The 12924-nt window shown below is 41.1% G+C and overlaps 1 protein-coding gene across 6 annotated transcripts in view; it reads right to left on the bottom strand.

Annotated features, from left to right (window-relative positions):
* The window catches only part of SUGCT (succinyl-CoA:glutarate-CoA transferase), an 858466-nt gene that overhangs the window by 43381 nt on the left and 802161 nt on the right, over nucleotides 1–12924 (bottom strand). For all 6 annotated transcript variants that reach the window (XR_012512230.1, XR_012512232.1, XR_012512231.1 and 3 more), the window contains 3 exons: nucleotides 10108–10357; nucleotides 9761–9925; nucleotides 6259–8123 (listed from right to left, as the gene is read on the bottom strand). The gene's annotated coding sequence lies outside the window, so the exon portion shown is untranslated. The remainder of the gene's footprint in view (nucleotides 1–6258; nucleotides 8124–9760; nucleotides 9926–10107; nucleotides 10358–12924) is intronic.

A 12924-nucleotide genomic window follows, 5' to 3' on the forward strand; every position in this document is an offset into this window, starting at 1 on the left:
AGAGGCTCCGAGTCTTTTACCCTTCTTAGATCTTGCTCAGTATTTATCATGTTCTTTCCAGTAAGAAAATTGTGCTATTTGATCATAATAGGCCCCTTCTCACTTCTGAAATCCAGTGTAAGATTAGAGAAGGAGGAGGTGGTGAATAAATTAATAAAAATATAGCTAACTTTGAGGTTTCTTTTTTTAAGTAACTAGTACCTGTCATGATCAAACTTTTATGAAGTAGTCACTGAAAGTTTCATGGGAATAATAATTGTCATACCGAATCAGCCCATTCACCACAGACACACACACACACACACACACACACACACACACATACATACATACATACAACATACTCATGTAAAATCATTTTGAAATAGATTCACATGAAGTTGCAAAGATATGCAGAGAGGTCTCACATACCCTCACCCACTTCACCTCAGTGGTTCCATCTTCTGTAACTATAGTGCAATATCAAAACAATAAAATTAGCTTTGGTACTCTGTGTAACACACTATTTTAAGAATCTTATTATCTGTTTCTCCAGCCAAAGCCTCCTTCTTAGAAGCCATAATGGACTCTCACTGTCAACGAATTAAGTCAGAATTGTCCCTGCATACGAACACAGGTTTGTGGGTTCAGTCCAATTGTTTCGGTTTATCTTTGAATTTGGGGTATCGTTCCCCAAATTGAAAATTGACATCATCAAACTAATTTCATACGATGTATACTCCAGTTACCTGCTTGTGAGAGCTGAAACATTGGCATGAGAAATTAGGAAGATGAAAAATTAGTGAAAAAAAAAAGAATTAAAGTCAATGTTTCTTTTCCTTAAAAAAAAAAAAAAAAAGAAAACAACTAAAATGTGTAGTGATCAAAACTTCATGAGGTAGCCACTTGGAATGTGTCCAAATATTTGACCTCCTAAGTCAGCTCATTCACTGCATCCACATGCACACACCCACAAAATGCATATCCAGGCATAGATAATACACACATAGATGCACACACACCACCACCACCTGTACACTTATGTACATACAAAGGAACACATGGATACCACTTTCTTTGTTACTATATTTCCATCTATGTCCTCAGCCAATGTTCCTTCTCAGGAGTCAGAACTGACTCACTGGCTATCAATGAATCCAACATCAAGACACAACTGTCCCCTTCTTTGGACCCAGGCTGGTGGGTTCAGCCAAATTGTTTTTTGTTCATCTGTGAATGGGGTTATGGATCCCAAGAGAAGGAACTGAAATCATCAAACTAATTTTACATGATGTACTAAGAAGAACGCGGTACCACATGAAAGAGCTTAGTGATTAGTTTACCAAGCCATCCACATCTATGTAAATGACCTGTGATAAATGACTGGTCAGCCAAAGGAACAGAAATCATGTATTATTTCCGCAGTTGGAAGTGAAATGCCATTTGTATTTATCATTGTTCTGAAGCAGCACAGCAGATTGTGTGGGACAAAACTTTCTGCAAACACATAAGTGGATTTCCTAGTAAAAATAAATTATATATGTATATGTAATTAATGAATTCTATATATGTAGAAACATATTTAAATCAGAGTTTCCTTACTTGAATTATTAAAGGTGACTTGTACATGGTGTTGTGCTGGAAACCATGTAATTCACTTACAGAAATTTATAAGAGTTCTGAATGTGGAAATATTTTAACGAGGTCAAAATATTTTGCTTTTTGTTTAGAATTTTCTTTTTCTTTTTCTTTTTTTTTTTTTTTTTGAGACGGAGTCTCGCTCTGTTGCCAGGTTGGAGTGCAGTGGTGTGATCTTGGCTCACTGCAACCTCTGCTTCCCAGGTTCAAGCAATTCTCCTGCCTCAGCCTCCCGACTAGCTGAGACTACATGTGCATGCCAGCATGCCCAGCTATTTTTTTTAATTTTTAGTAGAGACAAGGTTTCCCCATGTTGGTCAGGATGGTCTCCATATCCTGACCTCATGATCCACCTGCCTCAGCCTCCTAAAGTGCTGGGATTACAGGCATGAGCCACTGGGCCTGGCCTTCATTTAGAATTTCCATCATAAGTCCTGAGATTCAGAAAATACACTTGTAGCATTATCACCATAATTTTCCGATTTCTTATTCCTCTGTTTCATTTTAATTTTTCTTTTAGTTTCTCTGGATAAAACATTAGTGTAATTAAATGTGTGGGTGGCAGTCTCTTCACCTAAAATGTCCATGAATCTTAGGGCAGCACTGTCTAGAGAGAACTGAAGTAATCACAATATAAATGAGGCATTTGGATCTACTAACGTTTTTTTATAAGCCAAGACTACCTAATGAATTTACCATGGAGGCCACAGATAGCAACCATTGATCATTTTTTGAGCACTTGCTATGTGCAGGTTTCATGCTGACCGCTTTAGGTAACATTGTCTCTTTGATCGTGAAAAATTTCCATGCAGCTGCTATTATTGTTCCTACTTTATAGGTTAAGAAACTTCAGTTCCTAGAGACTGAGTAGCTTGACGAGGATCACAGAGTGGCGGAGCTGGGTTGAGACAGACCCACCAGACATTAAACCACTGTGTTTAGGCATTATAGTTCACAGCTCTTCACAGAGGCTAAATGCTGCAAAGAAAGGCAGTGAGCTTGAGCTGTGATGAGAAGCACAGGGGAGTGTGAGCTAATCAAGCCTGGAGCCTTGTGAGGAGTATAAGCAGACACAGAGGGAGGGAGAGTTCGCCGGAACTAATGAGGGAGGGTCCACAGGCCCTGGGAAAAGGCCGGTTCCGGGAAATTTCCACACTTGAGAAACCGGGGAATTATTATTTTTCCAGCTGAATGGCAAATGATTCCAGTTCAAACTGCCTCTATTTGGCTCCCCCAGTTATTGGTTTAGCTGGGGCTGTACTCAAGAAAGATGCAAGTGTGGAATATGAAGTGAAACAGAGAAAGAACATAAAACACCACTGATGAAGGGAACTGGGCATGATTCAGGGAAAAGACAGTAGCTCCAAAAACACAGTGTAAAGGAAAAACCAAGCAGATTCGGGGTTGGAACAGCAAGAATTTTTCCCACCAGTGCATTCCCAGTGACACGTCTCAGTATACGAAAATGTACACCTGTGAATCAAGAGTTTCTATGGTTAAATACATGTAGGTAGGTCTGTAGTAATTTCCGTAACCTATCCAGTTCCACTGGGAGAGAGGTGAGATGATTTACATTGTTTTCTGTCCTGTGGGATTAAAATTCTCTAAATTTTCTCACCTTGAATTTTATTTTATTTAGTTTGCTCCAAACTCTAACACAGGGCTTCTCAAACTTTAGTGTGCTTATGAAACACTGGGGAAATATTGTTAAATCAGATTCTTATTTAGTAAGTCTGGGGTGTGTTCTGAGTTTCTGCCTTTCTAACAAGCTCCCCTAGAGGTTGGGGGATACCCGGTTGGGGTACCACACTTTGAATAGTGGGGCTCTAAGAAACAAATTGTACTGGCACAAGAGGTGAAGATTATTACTTTGTCCCAAGAAATCGGCATCTGTGTCCAGCCTCTCACTTCCCTTTGTCTTCTGCTATCTTTTCTGCATGTTCTAATTTGTGGCTAAGGCTAAGGAAAGGGTGTATGGTGGGTACACAGCAAATCCCAGGTTTGTAGAACTCCCCCCCTTCCCAGCGCCTGCTTACTCTTCTATCCGCCTCCCTCTGCCTGATCCCATCTGGATGGCTGGACTTCCTTCCTCTCCAGAGGGAATTCCACTGAAACAGCTGCTTCCTCCTCATGCGTGTCAACCAGTGTTCTTATAGAGCTGTCGTAATCTAGAGCTTGGAATCAAGCATGAGAAATCAGCAGGTCTAGGCTTCTGCCCTCAGTAAGTGAACAACCAAACCCTTCAAAGGGAAAGAGATGCCTATTTTCCTCACCCAAACCACCATAATTTATTTTGCTGTTGTTGTTTCTTAACCATTCATATTTTCAAACATCAGCTGTGGGCCTGGCTCAGTTTGAGACTCAGTCATCAAGATCATATTTGGATGAATTTCGTTCCAGGTCAAACATTCCAATTTAATACATTTATCCCATGATTTCCTAATGCTATCAAATGACACATCGTTTTATTTTTTTCTTTGTTTTTCTCTTTCAACTAATTTATTTAATGGGTCCAAAATGGGTGATTAGAGCACAAAAACATGTGGTATCCTAATTGGATTTTGAAAATGTGTAAACATGGCCCTCCGGTGGCTTGCTATTACCATCTGGACCAAATATAAACTTCTGACCATTGCCTTCAAACTCTCCTTCACCCAGCACCACCCTACGGCCACTCTCATTTGTGACTCCTCCTCTCCAACGTCCCTCTGCTCCAGCCAGGCTGCACTGCTTATTTTTCAGAACCAGGTTTTCAATTTCTGCTTCAAGGCCTCTGCCTGAACTGGTCTACAGAGAAGAAACAAGGTTCTACCTTCCATTCTCTATGCCTTTCAGAAGGCTTCTGAGATTTCACTCTTAGAAATGTTTCCCAAGCTAACCCTATCCATTTTTTCCCTCCACTGTGATCCCTACTTTACCTCAATGTCTGCAATTATTTTGGTGAAGCTTGTGTTTTACTCGTGTCTATCCATGTGGCCCATTGAGTCATTAACAGTAATAGTAGCGGCCGTTCCTATGTGTTGGTATCTAAACCAGGTGCCAGGGCTCCACCGTGAAGAAGTAATCAGTGTACTTAACATCACAGTTTACATTCAGGTTCGAGAAGGAAATAATGAGTAATAAATGAACAAACAATTATTTCAGATGGTGAAAAAGTTCTGCTGGGTGGTGTGAGGCTAGAGGGCAGGGAGCAAGCTTCCTCTTGATGCGAACTCTCCATCTCTCTGAATGCACTTTACAAAATTGTCCACATTCAATGCAAACACATGTAGGCTTATTTGGTTGAGGTGTGCACATTAAAGTTTGTGTGTGAATACAGCACATTATCTCAAGGGAAGGTTCTTTGTGAGGCCAGCCATGCCTGGGAAAATATCACCAAAGAGACGGATCACTGATTTTATTGATGAGAAGGTACTTTTCTGCAGTCTTCAGTATAGCCCAGAGTTTGTCAAACTTACATTAGACACATCTGGGGGTACTTGTTAAAAGTCAGATCACATAATGGAAACATTGTATTATGCCCTTTAAGGGACAAGAATCAGGATGCTAAGATGAATGAATTGGAGGGTAGATGGAAGGAAGGATGGATGGAAGGAAGAATGGATGGTGGATGGATACGTAGATGGATCCAGTGACCCAGTACTCTGAATTAGGAACCAAATTCACAAGAAGATTGTAAGCAAGTGGGAATATGATATACTATATCTCTCTATGACTTTACGTGTCCTGTGGTAGTGGGCTTATGATTTGGGAATATAAGCTCAGTCAGCCTCCTTCCTCTAATTTTTATGAAGAAATGTTTTATTCATTGAGCCCTAGGTATAAAAATCATTTTGAGAATTAACAATTAACATAGATTCATAGACTGTGTGAAACCTAATCATTCCATTGCCCATCATTTAACATATAAAACATCTAAGTGGCTATTTTTTTATTTTAAGAGAGAGACATTGTCACCCAGGCTGGAGTGCAATGGTGTTATAGCTCACTGTAACCTTGAACTCCTGGGCTCAAGCCATTCTCTCACCTCAGCTTTCCAAAGCTCTGGGATTAAGGTGTGATCCACCATAACTGGCTAATCTGTATTTTTTAGAACTACATTTTCCCCCAAATAAATCACTTTTAAGCCATTTTCCTTTTTTGCTCATGTGAGAGGACATTTAATACTACTGGAAACAAAGATATGGCCATATTTTCACAAGACCCATCAAGAAGCCATGTATTGGGACCAGATACCACCCCTCCGGGTTACTAGGAGGCAACAGGAGGGACCCACCGCCAACAAGCACCTCCGCATCCTGCCAGGCTCTGCACTGTCTGGTGGCAGAAGTGTGCATGAGACAGGACCAGGGAAGGGCACGTTTTCCCTCCAGGAGTGTCATTCATAGTGACTGGCTGGCGGGACTTGCAATACAAGGAAACTGTCATCTCATTTCCCACCTAGAGGCCCTCTGAGCTTCCAGAGCTGGCAGACTCAAAATGTCTCCATAGAAAATGTGGAGCCTTAAGGTGTGATACAGGCAGAGAGGATCACGCTAGCTATGGCCTGCTTTCAGTCTAGGAATTTCTGGAGGTATTGGTGTCGACTTGGAGGGACTGTGGTAACAATACCCGGGAAAGGGAAGGTGATCCCCAACTCACCTAGTTTTCTTCTGTGCTCAGAGGACATGAAATAAGACTGTGACCTTTTGTTGGCTCCAATAGAAGAAACCCGGGTCTGAGAGGAGGTGCTGGAGCCAGGAGGTTCCTCCAGGGTCCACCAAGTGTTCCTCTGGGGTCCGCTGAGTAGAGACCTGAGATGCCCTCCTAGAGCTGATGGCAGACAAGACTGCATTCAGGAGGGTGGGGAAAGCTTAAAAACACATCCATCATTTGCATGGAAACTCCTGGAGGGAAATGGAACCAGGAAGAATCAGAAGAGTGCCCAGGGGCACCTCCCTCCCACAGGCAAATGGCCATTTAAGAAAGGATTTCTGTGCATTCCCCAGCCCTCCTTTGGGCTCCCCGGAAAAGCTGGGTCTAGAGGAGGGGGAGGATAGCATTGCTCCACAGCCAGATTTTGCCCCCCACCCTCTTTCTAAGCAGCCAGAGTCACAGCTCTAGCTTTAAATTGGATATGCAATTAAGGGTTTAAATTAAGCCACACTAAGTTTTAATTACCAAATGTGACCAGGAAGTTATGGAATACACCCAAGATTTTGTTAAAGGAAGAGAAAACTGTGGATTCTACATAGCACAATTGAACACAACGATTTTAAAAAAAATACATAAGACCATTTAATTCTTTCTTTTCTTTTTTTTTCTTTCTTTTTTTTTTTTTTTTGGATTTTAGTTGTAATTCCTTCAAGATTCCATTGTCATAGAAGCTTTTACTTAAAGCAAATTCCATGCTCTCATGGTCAAATAATCCAAGAATGTTAATTTCCCTTTTCTTTTTCTTATTTTTTGCATATTTCTGGGATTGCATAATGTAGTTTCACTCATTGATTATCCCACATTATATTTTTCACCAAAAGTTCAAAGTCAAATATTTGATCACTTGCAAGGGAATCTGTCTGGCACTGGTGACTAGTTCTCCAGAGCAGAGAAATTAGATGAAGTGCCAAAGCACTGCATCCGGTTCCCTGGGTGATCTCCTAAGGCATGCACACAGCAGGAACAATGCTCTTGGCCAGATTCAGAGAGGAAGTCATGAGCTCCCATGCTAAATATATTCTTGGGTCTCCCCTTGTTTACATTTTGCCACTCTTGTATATCCCTAGCTTTACTCTGGATTAAGGAGGCCTTGACTGGATGTACAATGCTCTTGGAAAGGCCTGTTCAGTGAGGGCCATCTCACTTGATCAAACAGGATCATGCAAACGAATTAGTAGTGTAATATTAAGTAGGTCGGGGTGCCACTCCAGAAACAAGACCCATCTTTTATTTTTGAATGATGACTGACATACCAAAATATTTGTTTTATTGTCATCAAAGTTAAAATGGAAAGCAAATATATTTTAAAATAAAATAGTATTTGTTTCTGCTCCTTAATATAAGAAAAATTCCGAATCTCTAAGCTTAAGATTTTTCCATATTAATAAAATAAAAATTTTTCCCAGAAACCTCCCTGAGGCCCCTCTTCTTTAAATTTATGTCAGCTTTATAACCAACTAATAAAGATATATGTTGTAACAGAGCCCATCACTTCCGTGGATAATCATGTAACTTACAGAAATCATTTCACAATCTTTAGTTAGTTATTATTCAATTGGCCAAGGTACTCAATCAATAAATGCCATTCTATGTGATCACTGTGATGACTGCCAAATTATGTAATCTTAAAATGCGGAAGGAAAAAAGTCAAGAAGGAGAAGGGTGAATATCCAAGACAGAACCAAATATTTTACAACAGGCCTTTCAGGTAGACTGGCTGGATTCCATATAAGCTCATTCATATCTGGAAGTCTTTATCGTTGTCTTAAGCCTGGAAATCAATGACCACCATCCCCTTGAGAGTCTGAAACCTGAAACAAGCATATTTCTTTAAGCACCTTTGCAAAAATACTTAATTTTCCATGAGAACTCACTGTCTTGACCTGGCTCCTGGAATTCAAGGGAAGGGTGGAAAGTCGAGTCCAATAAATGAATAACTTTCAGGAACTTCAAACTTCATTATTTCTGATGGCAACCCAAAGCTTTTTCCATTATAAAAAAAAAAAAAAAGAGGGGGCAAGGCATTTTGCACTCAAGTAGCTCTTTCAAAGAGGAGAATGAGAGCATGCAGCCCTCTTTACCCTGGTGAGAGCCTCACATTCTATATCTTGTTGGCTCAGAGCGCCTTTGTTTGGAGTCCAGCCCTTGGTTGAGGGTCAGCTAATGAAAGAGGAAATGAGGTTCAAATTCTTTAATTAGTTTTGTCAGTGATTCTCTATGGTTGGCAATAAAAGAAATACTTTCTGGGAGATCAGGTTCTCGCACTGAAACTTTGGATAGGCGAAAGCGCTTGAAAGGCCAAGATCATTTTCAGCTCATTGTTCTAGCCTGTCTCTAAACTGGGCTTTTTACTGAAAAGTTTTGGAGCCAAAATTTTTATGTCATCTCCACAATTATGCCTCACAGGCACCAATAAGCACATCTCTTTCCGATATTTACTAATGCACAGAAACCTGCCATCTTAAAAGGGCTTCACGAAACAGTACATTCCGCAAGCCAACTGGGAGAAAAACAAGTTTTGTTGGGGAATGTTGTGAGCGAACGCTGTAGTCTCGGTTACACATTTCCTGGAATGCTCGGAGGTCAAGTTCCCCAAAGTGGGAGTACTTACACAGGGTTGAGGGCCACTCACCAATGATGGGGAAACTGGCTGAGAAGACAGTATTGGGGGTGAGGGAAATCAGCACAGAAGCATCTTTGGAATGACCATGCTGTTTCCTAACAGCAAGTTTTATGCTCTGATCTTCACGTATGTCCTTATAAGACTGACCACATAGCCTGATACAAAGGCAGCAAACCTAAACATAGGTAACCTCACTGATGCAGTCATGAACCCAGATGGAAATTCTTCCTGCAGCACAAGGTAAAAACAGGATTCCAGTGCTACCTCAAAATGCGACATTGCAGATTTGAGCAAAACCCACAAAGGATAAGTGGCCATGTCTTCCCAGCTTATGGAACAGCTGGAGTTTGTCTACAAGAAACCACACCCTGGCCCTCCTCAGTGAGTCATGGTCCTCCTTCCTTGGGGATTACCCGCCTTGCTTCCTGATGGAGAAGGCTTTATATGGAGACACCTCTTTTCTCCCTCATGGGTTGGGAGATGAGACAGGGAGAAAGTTTCCAATCTAATATTAATATTCAATTTCAGAAAAGTGTTTCCTGGACAGCCTGACTTGCTTCGATAGGTCTATATCAAACACAGAGCATACCTTCAGCTGACGGGTAAACATTAGCTTTCCGAAGGGTACTAAATCTCCTCCCTCAAACTTCACTGTCCAGGAAAATTTAAAAAGTAATTCCTTGTGAAAATCACCTCTCTGTTTCTAGGCACCAGATGACTCTGAAAGCCATGTTAGATGTACATCGCATGCACCCAGGAGAGAAACTCAAGCACCAAGAGAGCAAACAGTGGCAAAGACAGCATAGAAAGTATGCAGTTGCTTACCATTTTGGGGGCAAATGCTCATGAATGTTTATTTTTTCCATTGCAGATATGTATTTTGTGTGATTCTTCAGGGCCGAGTCCACCGATGTCATAATAAACATATTAAGTTCCATTAACTTCCTGCCACATCTTGGGAGCTTTCTTCCCGGGGGATGGGATCTGTCACTTGTTTCAGGGAGAAGAATATTGAGATGTCAGTTATTCTTTTTTCCACAAGGGTAATGTACTATACACATAATTTGTAGAATATGTAACTGTACAGTAACTTTTTAGTGTTATTTGGCTCTTAATTCAAAACACTGGCTACATGTTTCCAAATGGCAGGGAGGACAGGAATTGCAACTTACTGATATCCCTGATAGTTATTCTCTTCCATAGCCTGCCCACGAGGCATCTTTTTAGATCCACAGCAGTTCCTCTCTGAACTAGATGGTATTTGTAATTGTGACCGTGATGTCCCATTGCAGATGTCTACACATGATGCTGGCCTCTTGGCTGCAACCATGTGTCTCTCAGTGTTCCAGTTCTGCAGCAGTGTTTGAAGTTTTCGTGCTGGCTCTTTTAAATTATTTCTTCTGCCCACCCTGCTTAGGATTGCTAAAAAAAAATAAAAAAAATTAAAAAAATAAAAAAAAAGAAAATAACAAGAATATGCCTGCCTTAACTTTGTCAAAACAAATTGCCTGGGACTTTTCATAAGCCACATTCAATTTATGAATAAATGAAATGGATCTTCTCGACCAACCATGAGAATAAGCACTGGCCTACATATTCAGGGCCTGAAAGAAGTTGAGGCAATGGGCCTAATGAGAAGCAGTCAGCGAATCTAATGAGAATCAGACAGAAGGTCTAATGAGACATTTAACATGCTCTGCCTCTCCCTCCTCTTTTGTTCGGTTTTCATGGGAATCTGTGTTTGGGGAGCTCAGTTGCACTGGCTACAAGCAGATACATATGGCCTTAGTGGGGCGATCCAGGAAGCAATAGAATGACATAAAGATGCCCAGGGATGGGGAGGGTGAAACTTGGAAAATGTACCCAAAGGCCATGATAATGAGGTGGGATGGATTTTTATTTTAATTGTATCTATACCTTTCCCAGAATACCATAGAGGCATACAGCTATGGATGATGATACAATAAACAGGCAAGAGATTCCAATTGCATTACATCATGCTCCTAGGGAAAGAGAGATAAGAAAAGCATGCCTGTGCTATTCTGTTTCTGACCTTTGTCATTCAGAGAGAACCTCCTGGAATGTAAGTGTTGCACAAAGAAGGATACCTGGGATAGTCTCAGGATGAGGCAGCATTGCTTAGAACACTAGAGGTTTTCATTTGTTGATCTTGGATGGGGTTGGCAGCTAGAGAGAGAGCTATCAAATTATAGGCTGGGCTGGGCTGAAGTCTCCATTACCTGTGCTGGAGGCAGGGAAAGGAAATAGGGAGACATATGCCCATGCCACGGTTAGAAATTTTGTCTGATGCATGGATTTAACAGTTTGGGAGTATCGTTTGGTTTTGAGAAAGTAGGCAAGATTTCTGTTTTATTTAGTTTGCAAGCACAGGAAATTTGCACTGGCCCTTGTCGCCTGCCTATCTAATTAACAGAGTCTCTTTGGATATACATGCTCTTTGTTTTATTTGCTTACCCAAATATATGCTTTAAATGCAACCCTATCCCTCTCTCTATCCATCTGCTTATTTATGTATGACAATTCTTCTTTTCGTTGTCAAGGTCCAGCTTCTGCTCGCCCACCTGTATCTGAGTTAAATCTGAAGGTAAATGAAACAGGCCTGCTCTTTGGTGGCGCCACCTAGTGGTCTCCCAAGGCAACACAGTTCTCAGCAATCAAATGACTAAGGACTTAGATGTCAGAATGTTATGTAGGTTGGTGGGGAAGTGCAGAAAAGAAACACACTGACATTTATTAAGTTCCAGGTGCTAGGCTTAGAATTTCACACTTTTCATCTCTCTTAAGTTTTATAAAAACTCTATGTGGTAGATAATATCATTCCCTAGGTACTGCTATTCATAGCTTGCATTCATTGAATGCCTCCTATGGACAGGGCACTGTGTTAGATGCTTTATATACCATTGATTCATTTGCCCTAGTAACAGCCCATGAGGCATGAATTATGTGGACTTTTGAGTCTAATTGACAGGATCTGTAGCAAGCTCCAGCCCCTTCAAGCTGTCCTATTTCATTTTCCTCACCTATAATAGTAGCACATACATGATAAAGCAGGTTTAAGAAACAAATAAGGCTTCTAAAGTGCTTCAGAATGTGTCTGACACCTAGTAAGCATTAAATATATGCCATCTAGTATTATTATTTGTAATAGCAGCCAAGACTTTTGCCCCAGTGCAGCTAAACATTGCTGGACAAAAACCCAACTATGCTGATTGGTCTTCTAGATTTGATGTTGTTAAATCTAAAATGGACACTCATTCATGCCAGGCAGCCCTTCTTGGGTTTCCCATTCATCTTCACATTTGGATTCTCCCAGACAATGATTTCTCACCCTTCTGCCCTATCTTCTACATCCCTGCCACCCTCACTCTCAGCTGATGGCTGTGCCTCATTGCTGAGAAAGTAAGCAATCAGCTAGGAGCTTTTTCACCTCTTTGCCAACATATTTACTGACCTGCTTGTTCTCTATCTTCTGTATTTTGATAAGGGATAAAGTTCCCATTCTCCACCAGGGACAGTGGCTTATGCCTATGATCCCAGCACTGTGGGAGGCGAGGCAGGCAGATCACTTGAGGTTGGGAATTTGAGACCAGCATGGGCAACATGGCTAAATGCTTTCTGTACTAATAATACAAAAATTAGTCAGGTGTAGTAGTGTGTGCCTGTAGTCTCAGCTAGTCAGGAGGCTGAGGCAGGAAAATCGCTTGAACCCAGGAGGTGGAGGTTATAGGAACTGAGATTACATCACTGCACTCCAACCTGGGCAACAGAGCAAGACTCGCAAAAAAAAAAAAAAAAAAAAAGTCCCCAATCTCATGAAAAGGTGACTGTTCCAATTACCCAGCTCTCAGGCACTCTTGTCATTTCAAAGACTTGACTCCTGCCTTGGCTAAATCATCAAATTATTTCTCTCTACTGTATTCCTGCCATCAGCAGATGAACATGCAACTTTAAATGATTCTTGTCTGGAG

This window comes from Saimiri boliviensis, chromosome 10 (assembly GCF_048565385.1).
Source record: "Saimiri boliviensis isolate mSaiBol1 chromosome 10, mSaiBol1.pri, whole genome shotgun sequence".
Classification (NCBI taxonomy): Eukaryota; Metazoa; Chordata; class Mammalia; order Primates; family Cebidae; genus Saimiri; species Saimiri boliviensis.